The sequence below is a fragment of the Neovison vison genome, chromosome 1 (genome assembly GCF_020171115.1).
Source record: "Neovison vison isolate M4711 chromosome 1, ASM_NN_V1, whole genome shotgun sequence".
NCBI lineage: Eukaryota > Metazoa > Chordata > Mammalia > Carnivora > Mustelidae > Neogale > Neogale vison.
In genome coordinates, this window is record NC_058091.1 from 104,595,029 (window position 1) to 104,617,461 (window position 22,433).

The 22,433-nt window shown below is 33.6% G+C and overlaps 1 protein-coding gene and 1 long non-coding RNA gene across 2 annotated transcripts in view; one reads left to right on the forward strand and one right to left on the reverse strand.

The window, feature by feature from the left end:
• Window positions 1-221, forward strand: part of LOC122909464 — a 37,498-nt gene extending 37,277 nt beyond the window's left edge. The window contains exon 3 of the long non-coding RNA XR_006385144.1: window positions 164-221. This is a non-coding gene — a long non-coding RNA (uncharacterized LOC122909464). The remainder of the gene's footprint in view (window positions 1-163) is intronic.
• Window positions 1-22,433, reverse strand: part of KHDRBS2 (KH RNA binding domain containing, signal transduction associated 2) — a 574,896-nt gene that overhangs the window by 330,621 nt on the left and 221,842 nt on the right. The gene's annotated exons all lie outside the window — the stretch shown is intronic.

Here is a 22,433-nt window from a genome sequence, read left to right on the forward strand (position 1 = left end):
ATATGAAATCAGAATAGAGCCGTAGTTCCTCACACTCAAATTTTACTACTTGAAAGAATTAAGTTCCAATAAGAGATACCAAACAAATCATAACAAAACAATCAAGTGAAAACAACTATATATTAGTGGAACCAATTTATCTGTTTTTTTTTCTATCAAATAGTTTTCATTCTTTAACTATAAGAAGTTGTGCTGCAAGTAACACAAGAAGGTGATTTTCAGTAGCATCTTGGAATCCTTAAAGGAAGGTAAGATCTGCTTTAGATAGAAACTGATTAAATGACAAAGTAGAATAATCACACTTTCCCACCAAAACATTATAAAATAATATAAAAAGAATCACAAAAAGAACATGTGTCATAAAATTTTAACTCAGAACACAAAATTTCATAAAAGAAATGTAAATCAGAAATGAAAAATGTTTAATTTTTTTCATCAATACTGAGAATTCAAACAAATAATACTTGTATGTGAGGGGGAAAATACCAGTTTACTGTCTCTGAGCTACCTCTTCAAAATGATGAAATAGAAACTTATCTTATGAAAGGAAATTTCATACAAAAATATTATAAAATAACATAAACACAAACATATAAATACTTATAATATATAAATATATATATATTTTTCTATAAACTTAGTTTAGAAGAGTAATTTGGAAGCAACTGACATTATAGCCTTTTTCCTTCTACAAGATAACTGTCAAAATAGCAAACATTTCCCAAGTTTAAGCATGTTCAGAACATTAATGTGATTTGAGCTATATAATAATAGAGGGCAAACTCATAGCTATTTTTTTAATACATCAGTTTGCTTCTTGTAAATGTGATATAAAAACTTCACTCCCCACTGCAAATTATAAAAAGCGTGATTTTATTCCAGCACTTATTAATCCTAAAAATAAATCTATCTAAAATTCTAGTGCTCAGTTCCACTAGAAACGTCATTATAACAAGTGAAAATTAATGCCATTATGGATCAGCATCTACCATGACCAAAATGTGATTTACATTGAAATGGGTTTTTTGCTACTGCCTATTTAATATAAATTAGCTTATTGTGTATTTGGACTTAATATTCAGTAGTGTCAGAGATAAAATTCTTTTCAATTTTAGGAAAAAACATATATAACTGACATTACAAAAACAATTTACATGTGTCAAAAAATTATAACTCAGTAGTCTGACAAACTATATTATTTAAATAATAGAGCATAACAATTTAAGTTAATATTAACATATATATTTTAACCTGTACTATTGAATAAGTAAATTAGTGAATAATGTGAAAATATTTTTCTAAAAGAGAAAGACTTTATATAATCTCAAATTAAGTTAATAACATTTTCTCCTGTCTGACTAATTATGTCCATTAAGTATCTTGGTACCCTGGAGAATATGGCTTCTTTTTTCCTGAATATAAAAATAACAGTAATTATAATATAGTAATAACAAGATAATAGCTAATACTTATATAAAGGTTACCACATGTCAACTACTTTCCAAATGCTTTACACACATTGACTCATTTTATATGTCCATTAACTCTATTAGGTTAGTTCTATTATTATCATCATCATCATCATCATCATCATCACTATCATCATTATTATTTTTAAGTAGCCTTCACACCCAGCCTGGAGCCCAACCAGGGGTTTGAACACCACCCTGAGATCAAGAGTCAGAGGATCAACTGATTGAGCCACCCAGGTCCCTCCGATTAGTTCTATCATTTATTACCCTTTTTAAGATTTTATTTATTTATTTTAGAGAGAGAGGGAGTGTGGGCAGGGGAGAAACAGAGGAGAAGGGTGAGGATAGGGGAAAGAATCTCAAGCAGACTCCACGCTAAACATGAAGCTAGACACAGGGCTCAATCCCATGACCCTGAGATCATGACTGCGGCTGAAACCAAAAGTTGGAGGCTGAACTGACTAAGCCATCCAGGCACCTCAGAATACTTCTATTTCAAAAACCACTTTACAAATGGGAAAAGTGATGCCCTGAAAGTTTTGGTGACTAGCCTAGCTAACAACAACTGTCAGTGAGTAATCTGGAATGAGTCAGATAGCTTAATTCTAGAGTGTGTACTAACATAGTACTATAGTGATCCAGTTTTGCTAATTTGCTGTGTCTTAGAAATTAAGTCTAAAACTCAGGGTTGGGAGAGAGTCCAAGATGACAAAGGAGTAGGAGATCTTAGTTTCATCTGGTCCCAGGAATTCAGCCACATAGCTATCAAATCTTCCAGAACACCTGTGAACTCAACCATAATTCTAAGAAAAAAATAGCTGCAACTCTACAAATAGAAAAGTGACCATTTGGAGGTACATGGGTGGCTCAGTTGATTGAATGGTTGCCTTCAGCTCAGGTCTTAATACTAGGGACCTGGGCTCCCTGCTCAATAGGGAGCCTACTTCTGCCCCTACCCCCTTCTCATGCATACTCTCTCTCTTTCTCTGTCCTAAATAAATAAAATCTTAGGAAGATGAAAGAAAGAAAGAAAAAAAGAAAGAAAGAAAAGTGACCACTTTCTGTAAGAATGACTAGATGGAAAAACACATATCAAAAAGAAGAAAAAGAAGCAGTACTGATTGCCAGGGACCTAATCAGTATGGAAGTAAGTAAGATGTCAGAACTAGGATTCAGAATAATGATTATAAATACACAAACTGGGCTTGAAGAAAGCATAGACGACACTAGGGAATCCCTTTCTGGAGAAACAAAAGAGCCAATATCTAATCAAGTTGAATTTTAAAAAGGCTATTAGTGAGATGATATAAAAAAATGGAGGCTCAAACTGCTAGGATACATGAGGCAGAAGAGAGAATGAGTGATATAGAAGACAAAATAATGGAGAATAAAGAAGCTGAGAAAAGGAGAGATAAACAACTACTGGATCATGAAGCAAAAATTTGAGAGAATGAATGAAATGAAACAATATTAAAATAATTTGGATCCCAGAAGAAGAGTAAACAGAGAAAGAGAGGAGCAGAAGGTATATTGGAGCAAATTATAGTGGAGCTCTTCCCTAATCTGGGCGAAGAAACAGGCATCCAAGTTCAGGAGGTACAAGGAACCCCCCTCAAAATCAATAAAAAGAGGTCAACACCCTGACATATAATTGTGAAACTTGCAAATTTCAGACACAAAGAGAAAATCCTGAAAACAGCTTGGGGCAAGAGATCTATAACTGACAAGGGTAGAAACATTTGACTGGCAGGACACAGACCCATCAGGTCAGAAAGGACTGGCATGATATATTCAGTGTGCTAAATGAGAAAAATATGTTTTCCAGCTGGGATGTCATTCAAAATAGGAGAGATAAAAAGCTTCCAGGACAAAAAGAAACGGAAAGAATCTTTGATCACAGAACTGCCCCTACAAGAAATATTATAAGGGATCTTTGGAGCAAAGAGAGAGCCCAAAAGTAACACAGACCAGAAAAGAACAGAGACAATATACAGAAACAGTGACTTTACAGGTAATACAATGGCACTAAATTCGTATCTTTTAATAGCTACTCTGAATGTAAATGGGCTACATGTCCCAGTCAAAAGACACAGGGTATAAGATTGGATAAAGAAGCAAAACCTATTGATATGCTGTCTGCAAGAGACACATTTTAGAATCAAAGAACCTCCAGATTGAAATTAAGGGGGTGGAAATCCATTTATCATGCTGATGGACATTAAAAGAAAGCTGGCGTGCCAACCCTTATATCAGACAAACTAGATGTTAAGTCAAAGACTGTAATAAGAGAGAGGAAGGACACTATATCATAATCAAAAGGTCTGTCCAACAAGAAGATCTAACAATTGCAAATATTTATGCCCCTAACAAGGGAGCAGCTAATTATATAAGCCAATTAATAATGAAATTAAAGAAACACAGCAATAATAATATAATAATAGTCGGGAACTTTAACCCCACCCACTGCAATGAACAGATCATCTAAGCAGAAGATTAACAAGGCAACAAGAGCTTTAAATAACACTGGACTAGAAGGAATTAACAAATACTTGCAGAGCATTTCATCCTAAAGCAACAGAATATCTATTCTTCTTGAGTGCACATGGAACATTCTTCAGAACAGATCACAACAGGGTCCAGAACAGGGTCACAAATAAGGTCTCAACTGGTATAAAAAGACTGTAATCATTCCCTGCATGTTTTTAGACCAAGATGATTTGAAACTGGAACTCAATCACAAGAGAAAATTGGGAAAGAACTCAAATATATGGAGGCCAAAGAGCATCCTACTAAAGAATGAATGGGTCAACAAGGAAATTAAAAATTTTTTTAAAAATCCATGAAAACAAATGAAAATGAAAATAACTTCAAAACTTTTGGGATGCAGCCAAGGCAGTCCTAGGGAAGTATATAGCAATACAAGCCTTTCTCAAGAAACAAGAAAGATCTCAAATACACAATCTAACCTTATACCTAAAGAAGTTGGAGAAAGAACAACAAATAAAGCCTAAATCCAACAGGAGAAGAGAAATAATAAATATTATATTAGAGGGACGCCTGGGTGGCTCAGTTGGTTAAGCAGCTGCCTTCGGCTCAGGTCATGATCCCAGCGTCCTGGGATCGAGTCCCACATCGGGCTCCTTGCTTGGCGGGGAGCCTGCTTCTCCATCTGCCTCTGCCTGCCTCTCTGTCTGCCTGTGCTCGCTCGCTCTCCCTCTCTCTCTGACAAATAAATAAATAAAATTTTTTAAAAAAAGCTATCTCTTTAAAAAAATTATATTAGAAATTAATGAAATAGAAATCAAAAGAACAGTTGGACAGATCAACAAAACTAGGAGCTGTTTCTTTGAAAGAATAAAAAGATTGATAAAAGCTTAGCCAGATGTATCAAAAAAAGAGAAAGGACCCAAGTAAATAAAATCATGAATGAAAGTGATCACAACCATCATTGTAGAAATCTAAACAATTATAAGATTATATTATAAGCAACTAGGTGCCAATAAATTAGGCAATCTGGAAGATATGGATGCATTCCTAGAGACATATAAATAACCAGAAATGAAACAGGAAGAACTAGAAAACTTGAAGAGACCCATAACCAGCAAGGAAATTGAAGCCTTAATCAAAATCACCCAAAGACAAGAGTCCAGGGCCAGATGGCTTCCCAGGGGAATTCTAGCAAACATTTCAAGAAGAATGAATATCGACTCTTCTGAAGCTGTTTCAAAAAACAGAAATGAAAGGAAAATGTCCGAACTCTTTCTATGAGGCCAGCATTACCTACATCCCCAAGCCAGACAAAGGCCCCATCAAAAAGGAGAATTACAGATCAAAATCCCTGATGAACATGAATGTAAAAATTCTCACTGAAATATTAGCTAATAGAGTTCAACAGTACATTAAAAGGATTATTCACCAAGACCAAGTGAGATTTATTCCTGGACTACAAGGGTGGTTTAAGATCCACAAATCAATTAATGGGATACAATACATAAATAAAGGGAAGGATGCCTGGGTGGCTCAGTCAGTGAAATGTCTGACTTTGGCTTGTGTCATGATCCCAGGGCCCTGGGATTGAGTCCCACAACAGGCTCCTAGCTCAGTGGGGATCCTGGTTCTCCCTCTACCTGATACTCTCCCTGTTTGTGCTCCCCCCCCCGATAAATAAATAAAATCTTAAAAAAAAAAATGAAAAGGACGGACAAGAAAAACACGATCCTCTCAATAGATGCAGAAAAAAGCATTTGACTAAGTACATATTCTTTCTTGATCAAAACTCTTCACAGCATAGAGATAGAGGGAACACACCTTAACATAAAAGCCATCTATGAAAAGCCCACAGTGAATATCATTCTCAATGGGAAAAAACTGAGAACTTTTCTCCTAAGTTCAGGAACATGGCAGGGATGTCCACTATCACCAATGTTGTTCACATAGTAGATGTCCTACCCTCAGCAATTCAGCAATAACAAAAAGAAATAAAAGGCACCCAAATCAGCAAAGTAGAAGTCAAACTCTCCCTCTTTGCAGATGACATGATACTCTATGTGGAAAGAATAAAAGACTCCACCCCAAAATTGCTAAAACTCATCCAGAAATTCATCAAAATGGCAGAATATAAAATCAATGCACAGAAATCAGTTCCATTTCTATACACTAACAATAAGACAGAAGAAAGAAAAATTAAGGAGCTGATCTCATTTACAATTGTCCTCAAAACCTTAAGATACCTAGGAAACAAACCTAACCAAAGAGGCAAAGGATCTGTACTCAGAAAACTATAGAACACTCATGAAAGAAATTAAGGAAGATACAAAGAAATGGAAAAATATTCCATGCTCATGGATTGGAAGAACAAATATTGTGAAAAAGTGTTTGCTACCTAGAGCAATCAGTGCAATCCCTATCAAAATACCATCAACTATTCTCACAGAGCTAGAACAAAGCCTAAGATTTGTATGAAATAATAAAAGACCCCAAATATCAAAAACAATGTTGAAAAAAGAAACCAAAACTGGTGGCATCACAATTCCAGACTTCAAGCTTTATTACAAATTCTGTAATCATCAAGATAGTATGGTACTGGAACAAAAACAGACACATATGTCAGTGGATCAGAATAGAGAACCCAGAAATGGACCCTCAACTCTACAATCAACTAATCTTTGATAGACCAGGAAAGAATATCTGATGGAAAAAAGACAGTCTCTCCAACAAATGGTGTTGGGAAAGTTGGACAGCCAGATGTAGAAGAATGTAACTGGACTATTTTCTTACACCATACACAAAGATAAACTCTAAGTGGATGAAAGACCTCAATGTGAGACAGGAATCCATCAAGATTCTAGAGTAGAACACAGGCAGCAACCTCTTTGATTTTGGCCATAGCAACTTCTTGCTAGACACATCTCCAAAGGCAAGGGAAACAAAAGCAAAAATGAACAATTGGGACTTCATCAAGATCAAAAGCTTTTGCACAGCAAGGGAAACAGTCAGCAAAACCAAAAGGCAACCAGTGGAATGGGAGAAGATATTTGTAAATGATGTATCCCATAAAAGGCTAGTATCCAAGACCTATAAACAACTTAACAAACTCAACACCCAAAAAACAAAGAATCTAGTTAAGAAATGGGCAGAAGACATGAATAGACATTTATCCAAAGACCTACAAATGGCCAGCAGACACATGAAAAAATGCTCTACATCACTTGGCATCACAGAAATTCAAATCAAAACCACAATGAGATACCATCTCACAGCAGTCAGAATGGCTAAAATTAACAAGTCATGAAATGACAGATGTTGGTGAGGATGCAAAGAAACAGGAACCCTCTTACACAGTTAGTGGAAATGTAAGCTCATATACCCACTCAGGAACACAGTATGGAGGTTCCTCAAAAAGTTGAAAAATAGTGCTACCCTACAACCCAGCAATTGCACTACTGGGTCTTTACCCAAAGATACAAATGTAGTGGTCTGAAGGGGCACTTGTACCCCAATGTTTACAGCACCAATGTCCACAACAGCCAAACTATGGAAAGAGTCCAAATGTCCATTGACAGATTAATGTATAAAGAACATGCGGTATATATACACAATGGAATACTATTCCGTCATCAAAAAAATGAAATCTTGCCATTTGCAATGACATGGATGGAACTAGAGGGTCTTATGCTAAGCAAAATAAAACAGAAAAAGACAATTATCACATTATCCATTCATATGTGAATTTAAGAAACAAAACAGATCATAAGGGAAGAGAAGAAAAAATAAAACAAGACAAAACCAGAGAGGGAGAAAAAAAAGTATGAGACTTTTAATTATAGGAAACAAATTGAGAATTGCTGGAGGGGACAGTGTCAGGGGGATTGGGTAGCTGGGTGATGGACATCATGGGGGGCACATGATGTAATAAGCACTGGGTATTATATAAGTGATGAATTACAGACCTCTATCTCTGAAACCAATAATATACCATATGTTAATTAATTGAATTAAAAAAAAAAAAACTAAAATCGGGGTTGGGCTTTCTTGACACTGCATAGTAAATATGATCTATTTGTCAAATCTCAACACCCAAACCACATTGTCTTTATTACTGTAATTTATATGTTTTGGAATCACATAGTATTTACCCCTCTTCTATTTTTTTCTAAATATGTTTTGCCTGTTTTAGGTTCTTTGCATTTCCATATGAATTTCAGAATCAGTTTACCATTGAAGAATTCTGGAACTTTGGGATAGTGTTGAAAATGCAGACTGGGGACATTGACCTCTTAATGAATCTGTCTACCCACAGCCATGGCATATTTCTTGATATATTTATGTTTTCCTTAATTTCATCAATGTAATTTTTTTCATCAATGTAATTTTTAATATATAGCTCTTTCAAATTTTTAATTATACTTAGTCCTAAATATTTCTCATTTATTCTGGTAGTGTAAATAGTACGGTTTCCTAATTTAAATTTCTGAATTGTTTTTTGCAAGAATTTAAAATGACTTTTGTATGTTTATTGTGTATCTTGCAATTTTTTAAAAAAGATTTCACTTATTTATTTGACAGAGAGAAAAAAAGAGAGCAAAAGCAGGAAGAGCGTCAGGCAAAAGTGGAGGGAGAAGCAGGCTTCTCTCTGAGCAAGAAGCTTGACATGGGGCTAGATTCCAGGACTCTGGAATCATCACCTGAGCTGAAGACAGATGCTTAACAGACTGAGCTACCCAGGCACCCGTGTATCTTACAATCTCATTATCTCACTTATTAGCTCTAGTTTTTTGTTTTTCTTTGTTTTTTCTTCTTTTAACATTCCAATAGAGTTTCTCAATAGCCAATCATCTTATCTGTGGCTAAGGGCCCTTTTACCTTTCCAATCTGGAGGACTTAAATAGTACTGCCTACTGCATTGGCTAGAAATTTCTGTAAAATGTTGAATGGAAATGGTAGCAGCAGACATGGTATCTTGTTCTTAAACCTGGGGGGGAGAAAGGATACAGTCTTTCAGGATTAAATATAATGTTACCTCCAGGTTTTTTACTGATGCACTTTGTATGATTGAAAAAGTCTGTTTCTATTCCAAGTTTACTGTATTTTTTTTATGTATTTGACAGAAAGAGAGAAAGCACAAGCAGACTCCTTGCTGAGCAGAGAGCCTGACGTGGGGCTCCATCCCAGGACCCTGGGATCATGACCTGAGCCAAAGGCAGACGCTTAACCAACTGAGCCACCTAGGTGCCCCCAAGTTTACTATATTTTTATTAGAAATGGTGTTAAGATATTCACAGATCGTTTTAATGTCATCTACTGAGATTATCATATGGGTTTTCATTCTTATTCTGTCTTGTTAATGTCTTTTCTTATTTTTTAAAAAAATTATTTATTTGACAGACAGAGATCACAAGTAGGCAGAGAGGCAGGTAGAGAGAGAGAGGAGGAAGCAGGCTCCCTGCTGAGCAGAGAGCCTGATGTGGGGCTCAATCCCAGGACCCTAGGATCATGACCTGAGCCAAAGGCAGAAGATTTAACCCACTGAGCCACCCAGGCGCCCCCATTGTTTTTTATTATTTTGATATCAGGGCAATGCTAGCCTCATTGAATGACTTGGAAAATAGTTCCTCCTCCTCAATATTTAGTTATATTTTATGCAGAATTGGTCTTATACTTTCCTTATTTGATTGATAGGATTTACCCGTGAAGCAGCTTGGGCATTGAGTTTTTAGGGAAGGCCTTTAAGATCAAAGTCAATTGTTAGTTGATAAAGGGCTATCAGGCTACCTATCTATTTTTTAATGAACCTTAATGAAACTTTGGCAGCTTGTATCTTTCAAAGAATATTTCTTTTTCACTGAAGTTGTAGAATTTATTGACATAAAGTTGCTTTAACATTTTCTTATTTTCCTTTTAATATCTGTGGGTCTAAAATTTTCACCTAATCCTTGGATTTTGTTATCCAGACTGAAGTAGATTGAAGCTGAGTAAGTGTATACAATCGGAAGATGAATTCCTAAAAGACAAAATACCAATATAAAATTGATGTTGTGGTATATAAATGATCATAGGATTATATTTTGCCTTGCAAATCTTTTTTCATTACTTTGATTCACTGGACGAAAAAGTTTACTGAAGGATACTCTCTCTCTCTCTTTCTCTCTCTCTGTATACATATATATTCTCTTTTTTAGTTATGGTCTTACTAGTGTATATAAATATATGAGTGTACTGTCAATTCAAATAAATATAGAACTGTTCATTTACATAGGAGCTGATGACTGAAAGTGTAGGACATAATCCAAAGATCTGGATATTTTAAATATGAAGATAAATTGATTTTTGTTTAAATCAATTTCATGACTACTCACTGCATAAGCCTAAGTGCTCAGATATATCCTTGCACTTTCATAAATTCTCTTCATACATTTAAAAGTTATTTCAGTTAAACTGCCATCAGCTATGTCCAGGTGACTTAATAGAATTTACTTTTTCTCCTTCCTGGAAGGTAATGAAGCCCTTGGGTCAAAGCTTATTTAATGTTTAATTTAGAACACTGTTTATAGTCATCAAGATAACCATTTGCTTATGTTGTCTTCTGGACACTTTTAATCACATTCTTAAAATTAAATTTATCCCTTCCAATTTGCCCAGGAAATACAAAGATATTTTGATGGTGTAGACAAATTTAGATTTATGATTAAAGTCATGTGAATATTAAAGGATTATCTTTCATTTTTGCAAACTCACTCTTTATAAACCTTTATATTGTATATTTTCCACTGACTTCTGAGACTAATTAATCTGTAAAGAAATCTAATTCTTTCTCAAAACTGAAAAAGTATATAAACATTAAGGAGAACAAGGATACTAAAAAATATATACAATTCACCTCAATATTACCAAGTACTTTAAAAGAGCCTAATTTGGAATGTAATAATGCACCTTGCTAACACCTGAATAGGAAGAACTATGTAGTACAGTTTGTATAAATCATAATTTAGCTCTAAAAAATAACACCCTGAACTTTATAAGAAAATAAAATGCAGCACTGAAGAATTTATGATTTGGACTGAATATGTAGAGGGAGTAAGTTTCCAATCTATTGAAATAGCATGTCTGTGACAGGATAATGAGTCATGACCAATAGCAGTCATCTACTTGCCAACCAAATGCACATTTATACTTCTTAATGTCACCAAAATGATGTCACCCCAAATGTATTAATACACTACACTTTCATCTTGAAGGTTAAAATGTAGGTGTAAGAAGTGAAATTCTAAAATGGATTAACACAGTACATCATATAATCCCTTCAAGTGTAATTTTAGTCCTATTCATAGTACAGAAACAAAATGTGAGTCTGTGGAAGGGAAAGGAAACTTTTGTAATGAACAAAATGGAAATAACAACAAAATCTTCTGAAAGAGAATGGGCCCTTGAAGGAAACAGCTAAATGATATTTGGGAAAAGAGTTAGTATGCACTGTATGATGGAAAGGAGAATTTATTCATGTGCTACATCAAATATTAGAAAAACTCTTAATCAGTTGTTTGGATTTCACCTTGGAAAGGGATTACCTATAAGGTTGGAAAATAAATTTCTCTTCATGTAGTGAAAATGTTTAATTAGCCAACTTCAGTAGGAATTTATCATATTCTAAACATCCTCAGGTTTGCTAAGACTATAGGACTATAGATTGAGTGAACCAATCTATCTGTATCAAAACAGTAAATCTAGAAAATGTGTATACCATTATGTTTCAATTCCTAGGTAACCACACATTAAACATATCATATTGGTCATCTTACTAGAAAGATAAAATTCTGGGCAAATTTTTTTGTGCTGTATATTAAAAAAATGATAGGAACAATTATATAATTTATATATTGCTGTCTTTATTATCAGTTGTAATTTTTCATTAGATTTTTTTCCATTTCCTTTTTCATTTTGACTAAACTTATTGTTTTCTTTGGATTATTTCCTCAGCTTTGAGGCAACAATCAATAACAAAGTCCACTTAATTTTCTGGATTCTCATTTCATCAACATAATCTTTCTATAGTGTATGCATGGTATACAGATTTTTCTATCAGATAATATTTGCTTTATTCAGAATTCAAGTTCTTTATTTTTGTTCTTTTTCTGCAATAATTTGTCCTGTCATATTGTAGCAAAAAAATTATACGTTAGCTCTCAGAATGCTGGCAACAGCTTTTGCAATGAAGTAGCGTAAAGCCATCATTATAATTAATTTCCAAGAAAGACATTTTAAAAGCCTGGTCAAGAGGGTAGGCTTCTATGGTCTTAGAAATACTGGAGGATGCTCTACTTGGGATATGGGAAACAATAAATATGCAGTATCATCAGTACCTTCAAAACAATGTGTTGCATTTCATCTTAAACTGGAGATCTAAGGAGGATTGGGAGAATGTATTTTTAAAAATTACTTACTAGTGTGTGTGTAAGAAAGATTCATAAAAACTTGAGTACATTGAAATGTGTGTCAGATTGTCAAACAATATTAATTTGCCAGGCAACTTTTGTCTACTTCAGGAAATAATGTGGGCATATATTTATATATCTTTGTGGAATTGATACAAAATAACGAAGTCTGATGGTAAGAACACTTATAGTAGATTCATGTCAAATGGTCTTCAGTTAATGTTGGCTTTGGAACAGATGTTCTTTATAAAATCTTAATTGATCGCAAAGACCACTTTTCTTCCCAGTATTTGTTTTTCATTATTAATTGACATTATCCACACTTTTGTTTCTTGTTTAGCTGTAAAAATGTGCCTTAAACAGCACTTTATTTGAAAAAAAATTTTACTCAAAAATTATTAATTTTGTGACTATTATTTTTGAAATGATTAAATAGGTAAAGATATGATAATTTTAGATATTAAGGAAAAATTATGTTAATTATCATATATTTACTGCTAAAGTAAGGTAACAACAAAAACCATCAAAGGAAATAAATTTATTGTTTCCACAACATTTTGCACCATTATGTAAAATAAATTTTCAGTCAGCAATATATTTATAATATGAATGAAGTTAGAGTAAGACTATAAACATAATAAATTTGAGAATATTTTACATAATCAATAGTATTCTTTGCATATCTAAGTAAATCTTAAAATTACTTACGAATGCAAAGAATTCGTGCTGTAAAATGTAAATATTGCTACAACAACCAAAGACCAATTTTTTTTTAAAGATTTTATTTATTTATTTGATATAGAGAGAGAGATCACAAATAGGCAGAGAGGCAGGCAGAGAGAGAAGGGGAAGCAGACTTCCTGCCAAGCAGAGAGTTGGATGTGGGGCTCGTTCCCAGGACCCTGAGGTCATGACCCGAGCAGAAAGCAGAGGCTTAACCCACAGAGCCAGTCAGCTGCCTCAAAGACCAAAGACCAATATTTTTTAACCTTATATTCCGTTGTTCTTTAAAATTACACCATTAGGTTTTTAGAATCTATTTAGATATTTGCAACTTCAAGGCACTAGATTATTATTTGAATTTATTGACTATATACTTCTACCAAAATAATTTGTTGAACATGCACATCTTATATTAAAAAAAAACACAAAGGGGCACCTGGGTGGCTCAGTAGGTTAAGCTTCTGCCTTTGGCTTGGGTCATGATCTCAGGGTCCTTGGGATTGAGCCCCACATCAGGCTCTCTGCTCAACAGGGAGCCTGCTCCCCACCCCCCGCCTGCCACTCTGCCTGCTTGTGATGTCTGACAAATAAATAGATAAAATCTTTAAAAAATAAAAAATAAAATAAAAAACACATAGATGAGATACATGTATATAATTCAATTAACATATTATTGTAGTAATATTAATACCATTCTAAAAAGTTTTTAAAAAGCTTTATAATATTTACTTTCCACTCCACCCATTGATCATCTTGTGGAACTCTCTATTTTTTTTCTTAAGGAGGCTCCATACCCAGCATGGAGGGCAGCATGCGGCTTGAATTCATCCCTGAGATCAAGACCTGAGCTCAGATCAAGAGTCAGACACTTAACCAACTGAGTTACCCAGGCACCCCAATCTTGTGTAACTCTTAAGGTCTGTATACCTACATGCAAGGAAGCTGAAGCACAGACTGTGAAAATTCCTTTAAATAATATTTTTAAGGAAACCATAAATTACTGAAGTTTTGCCATATCTAAACCTATTTAAAGTCATAACTTCAAAATTGAAATGACTTAGCACAGATACATTTTGAAGGCAAAATATATTACTGCAGCAATTTATGAAGGTAAAATAATTTATAGACATCCATCTTTCTAAATAAGAGATCATTAATCTTTACTAGTTATATTACAAACATAATCATTTTTTTTCATTATTTAAACTATGTTTGTCATATTTTTTGAATTGATTATCAAGGAATCTAATTTCTCTGAACTTTTGAGTTTTTATTTTTTCATCATTCTATTTAATTGTAGCCCTGTAATGTAATTTAATGTAAATGCTCTCTCCATTGTGGCAATGCAAAATTTCCTGTAACAGTAACCCATTAGAGTATATTAAAAGTATTTATCATGATCCTCACAAATACCAATAATACTCAAATATAAACCTGGGATACATAATCTGTACAAACAATTAAAAAAAAAACAACTCTCTCCATTTGTCTATATGTAAAAAAGCCAGAATAACAATTAAACTACAGAATAAAATAAGAATTTATTTTACAAAAATCAATAAAATATTAAAAATTAATCATTTTCATATCTAAAAATCAAAATAAAATTGAGGGGCAAGTTTCTCTAAATTTGCCAATATTGTCAAATTCATGTACTAAATAAAACTGAAATTTAATTTTGAAATTTAATTTTATCCCTATGCAGTTTCATACTCTAGAGATAGTCTGGCAATGGTATACAATTCTTCTAAAATTCTATGCTAATGATGATTTAAATTTTATTGTTTCAGACAGCACTTTTAAATTGGCATGTTTCCCTCAATCATTTATCTCAACTTTACTACTATAATTGCTTACAAGTTCCTCTTCCTAATTTTTAATATTACATGAAAGAACCTTTCAAGATATTGGTGTCTTTCCATCTATGGGAAGAGTATTTTATAATTACCAGTTTTTACCTTCAGAAAAGCATTTTATAATCTTCTTTTTGGATTAAAAAAATTATTCTTCCACATATCTACATTTATTCTCCCAAAAAGTGTATCTCTATCTTAGTATGCATTTCTAAAGGATGGAGACTTAAAAAAAAAAAACTACAATGCCATCATCACCTATAAAAATCAACAATAAAACTTTAATTTCAATAGTATCAATTTAGTGTTCACTCATTAAATTGTAATTTTTTAACATTTTTGTTTCTTATTTTGAGAATTGAAATTAGTACACACATTGTGATCAGACGCAATGTTTCCTAAGTTTTTTTTTTTTTTTTTTAATATATTTCTATGTTGTCTCTCAAACTGTCTCACTTCCTCACGTCTTTTTCTTTAGAGGATACCAAGACCCTTTTCCCTGGTACTGTTGGGACAGATGAGCCTTTGCTTATTATATTAACGATATGTTGCTTAACATGTTCCTCCCTCTCCTATGCTTTATATAAATTTTTAATTAGATCTAATGGCTTGATAAAAATAAAGTATTTTTTTTTAAAGATTTTATTTATTTATTTGACAGACCGAGATCAAAGTAGGCAGAGAGGCAGGCAGAGAGAGGCGGGGAGGCAGGCTCCCTGCCAAGCAGAGAGCCCAATGCGGGGCTCGATCCCAGGACCCTGGATCATGATCTGAGCTGAAGGCAGAGGCTTTAACCCACTGAGCCACCCAGGTGCCCCAATCAAGTATTTTTCATAGGTGGAATTGTATGCTTCTATCACGAAATGAAAGATATATTGTCCTTATTGGTGTTCAAATTGTCCTGTCTTTAACAGAGGGAGCCATTTTGAGTTGGCTTCTAAGACTCTGTACCTAAACCTGAAATAAACAGATATCCTAATTTCTATTATGACAAGATGTTTCAAATTCAAAGTTTATATTTACCTACTTATGTTTATGTTATATTTATGTTTCCCATTTCTTACATAAATAATAGAATTTTATATATAATTTTCTTGTCTGTGATTTGGTCACTTACCCATATATCATGAGGATAACCCAGTAAACCCATTACATTTGTTCTCTACAGTAAATTACTCAGAAAGGACTTATGGCAACAATATTTCATTAGTTGTTGTGCATTACTAAAAATTTTAGCATTTTATGTATAAAATGTTAGTATGGCTGAATAAAAATTCCTGGTTCATGTTATCTTTCCTTAAACATCTGATATATGTTAGTTGATTATCTCTGGCAGAAACCATTGTTGAGATCATCTAATTTTTTCTCATCTCTTATAAGTGACTTAGTATTTTTGCTTTCATGAACAAAGACTTTTTTTTTTAAGTCTAATTATTTTTATTAGGCTATATCTAATACCTTATGGCCAGTTTCCCAAAGTACACGGTGAACACTTTCTGTATGTAGTTACAAGTCTTACTTTTAGTTACAGGAAAATTTCATTCTATTATGGCTTTTTATTCTGTTCCTTTGCTTAGCTTTTCTTTTTTGAGAACTCCTACTGTACATATGGCAGAATTCTTCACTTGTATTCTATATACATCACCCCTCAAATTCTGATCAGCTTCTTCTCCACTTACATTCTAATTTAAGAAATTATTAGTTGCTCTTTTGTTACTCTTCTTAGAATTTTTAAAAGTGTAGTTGACATAAAATGTTATATTAGTTTCAGGTGGACAGCACAGTGATTTAATAATCTTACTGATGATTCTATTATTTTGTTTCTTTTAATTTACTCTATTTCTGAAATTTGTTTTACTTTTTTTAAAATAATTTCATCAGTCCTGTCATCTCTCTTTATGAAACTCTCTTTTCCCCCAATTAAATAATTCTGGTATTATTCAACACTTCTCTCTCTCTCTCTCTCTCTCTTTTTTTTCTTTTAGTTTGCTATTAAATATGTGATTACATGTTTTACTTATTTTGTGTGCATGTCTGTTTTCATTTTCATTTTGAGGCTTCATCATCTATTTCTTAAAATAGCTCCCTACGAATGAAATGTAGCCAAAATCCTTTTCTGTTGCTCATTTTTAAGTGAGGAGAGATTTTCTTTGCTGTTTAGTATGTGGAGTAAACACTACCACCCCCTCTTTTGTTCCTTTTCCAAAGGGATAAAAATTACAGCCTCTTGCTTTCTGAAATCTACCTTCTCTGCTCAACGATCCGTTTAATTTAAATACTCCATTTATTTTGCTCTTTTCTTCCTTGCTCTGTCTGGGGCTATTCTTGCAGCTTCTCATTGTGTGGCTCTGTCTTAGAATTTCAAGAGTTCATAGAACCTAGATTTTTCCAGTATCTTCATCTTCAGATCTTCAAGTAGACTCAATGACTTCACCCATGAATCCAGGTATAAAAACACCTCTCGAGGTTCAGCTTCTAATCTTAGATTCACCTGACAAAATACTGTTACTTGGGGATATTCCTTTTTTTGTGCCATCAGACACCACATTGTTTTTTTTCTGCTTTTCCCCCACAAATGCTGATATCACATGGCTCTCATAGCATTCATTACTTTATCTCAACCCACCTGCATTTTGGGGTTTGTGGAGGATAACTGTCACTTAGTTTTGGTACAGATGCTGATTTATTTGTGAGTATTTTGGTTTCTGTATCTTATTTATATTGTTTTTATTTATTTTCTCTCTTCATATATTACTTACATTATATTTATCATATATCTATTATATTTATCATCATCTTTTGTCAGAGCTTCCAGTGATATATTTTTATTGTACTTTTTAAAGTATCAGGACATGTGTGCTTGCATATGGGTATGTATGTGCAACATTAGACTAGTAATGCTTACTGGAAACTTATCTTTCTTTTTTAATACTTTTTAAAAAAAGATTTTATTTATTTATTTGACAGACAGAGATCACAAGTAGGCAGAGAGGCAGGCAGAGAGAGAGAGGGGGAAGCAGGCTCCCCACCGAGCAGAGAGCCTGATGCAGGGCTCAATCCCAGGACTCTGAGATCATGACCTGAGCCGAAGGCAGAGACTTTAACCCACTGAGCCACCCAGGCACGCCTGGAAACTTGTTTCCTTAAAGACATTAGTAAATAACCTGCCTAAATAAATTAATATTCAACTGAGGGTTGCTAGAGGGGAAATGGGGGGCATGATGGGCTAAATGGATGATGGGTATTGAGGAGGGCATTTGTTGTGATGAGCACTGGGTATTATATTGTAAGTGATGAACCCCAAAATGTACTTCTGAACTAATATTACACTGTACATTAACTAGAATTTAAAAACTCAAAACTAAAAAAAAGTAAAAAAATAAAAAAAATAAATAATCACTCTTAACTAATCACTTTGGCAGAATGTGAAAATTTGCTTGTTAACACATGGGAAAATTCACAAGACCCTCTGCTTTCAGGTAATAACACATATCTTCAAGATCACCAAGATTGAGAAGTCAGAATTTTAATTTTTCTCTTGAGTCCTGTTGTTACTTGCTCCATTCTATATCTAAAATTCTGTCAAATTATTTGGACAAACAATAAAAATGGTAACATATTATGCACAGGTGGATTTTGGGAAACTATATCCTAAAACTAAACAGTTAACAATCCTCCAGTAAGTTAGCCATGGTCATGAACTATAGTATAATTCCACTAAGTATGGGTAATAATGCCTTGTAGTTTAGAAATTTCATATAATAGTTATCCAAATCTTATTTTTGATAGTACATACTTTAATAATGTTAATATGTAAAAAAAACCAAAACTCATAACTAAGTTTTAGTTAGCAGGTACAATAAAATATTTGGGATAGCAATAATAGTTTTTGTCAACATTAATATGTTGACATATTAATGTCAACCCATTGGCATTTATTACTTCACATTTGGGAAAGAAGAGTTTTTGTTTTGTTTTTGTTTTTTAATATGGATGATGAATAGCCCTGAAGAAAACCTTCAAATAATTTACAAAACATGCCTGATTATCTAACATCCTTCTTATTAAACTATTTCACAGAATGAATCAACATTTTCTGAGTAAACTATACTTATCATCTACTATAATGTCTAAAAAATTATGAATATCTAACATTATGAGAAAACATAACTAGTTTCAGAAATTAATTTGTAACTCCCATGCAATAGGCCATGAGAGACAAACATTCTCCAGATTAATTATCTAAGTATGTCTATCTTCTATAACATAAATAGCAGGGTGGTTCATCTGCATTCAGTACCATCAATGCAGCACAAAGAAGAAAAAGATCAGAAATCTAAGCAGCAAAGATGAAACAGGAATATGGCATCTTAACAGACTTGTGGATTTTTATAATAAGTCAATCTCTACGATTTCCCCTGGTAAAGCAATTATATGAGATATGATGTGAAGCTCATGGATAATACCATCTATATTTATAGATATTTAATATAATTATAGATAAAATTCTATCATTATTATATATGGATTTTGCACATTTATTTACTTTTAAGTGAAAATGTGTATGTAGATGTTAAATTCTATACTGAAAAATTAAATTCTTTGAGTGAGAAAAAAACAGATATTATCTTTTGAAATAAATCCTCCATCTTCCCTTAGAGGAAAGACTCCTTAGAGTCCCAACAAAAAGAGATACATTGAACTTAATGACTAGAGTTTAATTTTACAGTAGAGGAGAAAAGAAGAGAAAGCAGAATTTTTTTGGAAGAGCCACAAGAGATTCACCACTAAACTGTCAGAGTTGAGAAATGGGAAATCTGTTTTAACATCAGATGCGAGGGAGGAGATGAAGACTTTTAATATCACCACTCTTGTGCACCGGCAATAAAACAGGGTTCTTGCAGCATCTGTTCAAAATCTGATGTAATTCTTTGGTGAGTATTCCCTTAGAACAATATAATTTCCTAAAGTATCAACCCTAGAGTGTGCAATTCTTCAGAGAAGGTTAAATTTTCCTCTAAGTTATAGAGATTTGAAAATGCCACTGCTAATTACATGGAAATATTAGACACTTCATGAATCAATTTGGTAGAACTATTTAAATTGATGCAGATGGCTTCATTTATCTAACAAATCTCATCTCTCTGACTAGGGAATCAGAATCTCCAGTTTGCATCTGAACTCTGGTATCCTAATTTAGGGTACTGCTGGAAAAAAAAATTCTCTAAACCTTAATTTAGAAATGATTATTTGCAGAATGAAAAATGAATAACTAATAAAACAGTCTTTCATAGAACTAATAGACGTTACAAATGTCAAGTAAACCATACCAAAAATTGGAGAGTAAATATACAACCAAGACTTTCGGAGTACTTCTTTCTGACTCTCTTAAAAATATATAGTCCTGTGACAAATACATTAATGAAAAAGATTATGTAAATGTCCTACTGCTTTAACTTTCAATGAATAATTCCCAGATTCTCTATTGTGAAATCGTAGCTCCATACAAAGACATATATGAATCTTCAGAGCAGCCTTAGTCATAATAATCTATCTAAATTACCATACAATAAATGGATAAACAAGTTTTGGTGTAGCCACAAATTGAAAATGTCTCAGTGATGTAAAAACACAAACTGCTGATACATTCAACAACATAGATTATCCTCAAAATCGTTATGTTAAGTGAAATAACTCACAAGCAAGCCTATATGCTGTATAAATCAATTTATGAAATTCTAGGAAAAAGTGAAGGATGATAACAGAGAGCAGATCAGTGGTCTTCAGGGACCAGGGTAGGAAATGAGGCCCAGAGGAAAATTTTGGTGTGACAGACGTATTCTTTATCTTGATGGTAATGATACAAACAGGACTATACACATTTGTACACTTAAAAAGGGTAGATTTTCACATATGTAAATTATACCTGAATAAAAGGAAGGCAAAAAAATATGATCCAGGCCTGGTGATTTAAAAAACAAAATAAAACAATGGTTAGAGGAAAAATACCTGCACTAAAACAACGTTTGGCTTATAACTGTAACAAGAATTCACAGCAACGTGCAAGAAAGTATTACACGTGCAGCTAAATATATTGTCATCAATTTCTTGACTTATAAAACTATAGAGGGATGAAGGAGTGAGAAAAACTCTTTCCTCCTAAAAGGGAAACTGGGCTCTTAAGACAGCAAGATTTCCCAAAAGTGCCCATGCTGCTTCTACTCTTCTCCCAAGGATGGGACTAGACTGGCAAAGTGATTACCTCACTTCTTTGCACGAGTTCTCACAAATGCAGACAGCTGTTAAACCCCAACATAAAGCCTGCTAACTCAGGCATGCTGAGCAAAGGGTGCTCCCTTCCCTTTTTTCATCTATCCAGGGTACACACTGCAGGTATATAAACAGTACAGAAGATAGATAAAAACATTTTCACGAATCAGTTGTATCTAAACTACTCAGTTTTATAGAGGCTAGATCGTGATGAAGAATCATGGTCAACTCAATCTTATATCCTGTAGGTAATTTTATGTTATTTAAAGTAATTTGGGTCTGTTCTCTTCTTATCTTGGATGTAATAGTATATGAAACAGTAAGAGAAAACTTAGTAAGTTCTATTCCTCTCAGTGTTATGGTTCCTTGAAATTAATCTGCTAGTTAAGCAAGATACTTAAGCAAGATACTTTCATGAAAACTGGTCCTCATATTTATGTTTTCCTTTTTACCTCTAATAATTAAATATTTCCTAGTAATTTCCCAGGAATCTCAAGCAAATTACTGTCTCTTGGGGAACAATATATTTTGGTTATAAAAATTAATGAGTTAAACTAGCATCTTTACCTTCTCTGCCAACTCTAAGATTATATAAGCCAATATATATATGCGTGAGTACGTATGCTATAAAAGCACATATGCTACACCCCCAATCAGTTCAGGGAAAATTAAGACAACCCTACAGTCACCTTAATAAATTAAGGATTACTCAAGTTTAATTTCTATGTTCCAGCAAATTATTATGCCAAAGATACAGAGCTGCTAACAAACATAGTTTTGCCTTATCTGGGGACTTCCAGAACGATGCTGTGCTCCCCCACCCCAGATACATGTTACTTTTGAACCGTGAGCCATGACCATATGGCCTTAGGCAAGTTGAGGGGTCAGCCCTCAAAAAGTATTTTCCTTTTCTAGAGAGACTTTTCAGTTGTAAAAGTCTCTTCATTTAGTCACTAATAAGACAATAAATAGTATTTTTATAGGCCTTCAAAAAAAGTCCATATTATGAAATCTTCCTTAAGACAAGTTATAATCAAGGTGCCTGAGCCTTCAGCTCAGGTCATGATCCCAGAGTCCTGGGATCGAGTCCCACATTGGGCCTCCTACTCAGCAGGAAATCTGCTTCTCTGCCCCTCTCCTGGCTCATGTGCTCTCTCTCTTTCTCACTGTCTCTCAAATAAATAAAT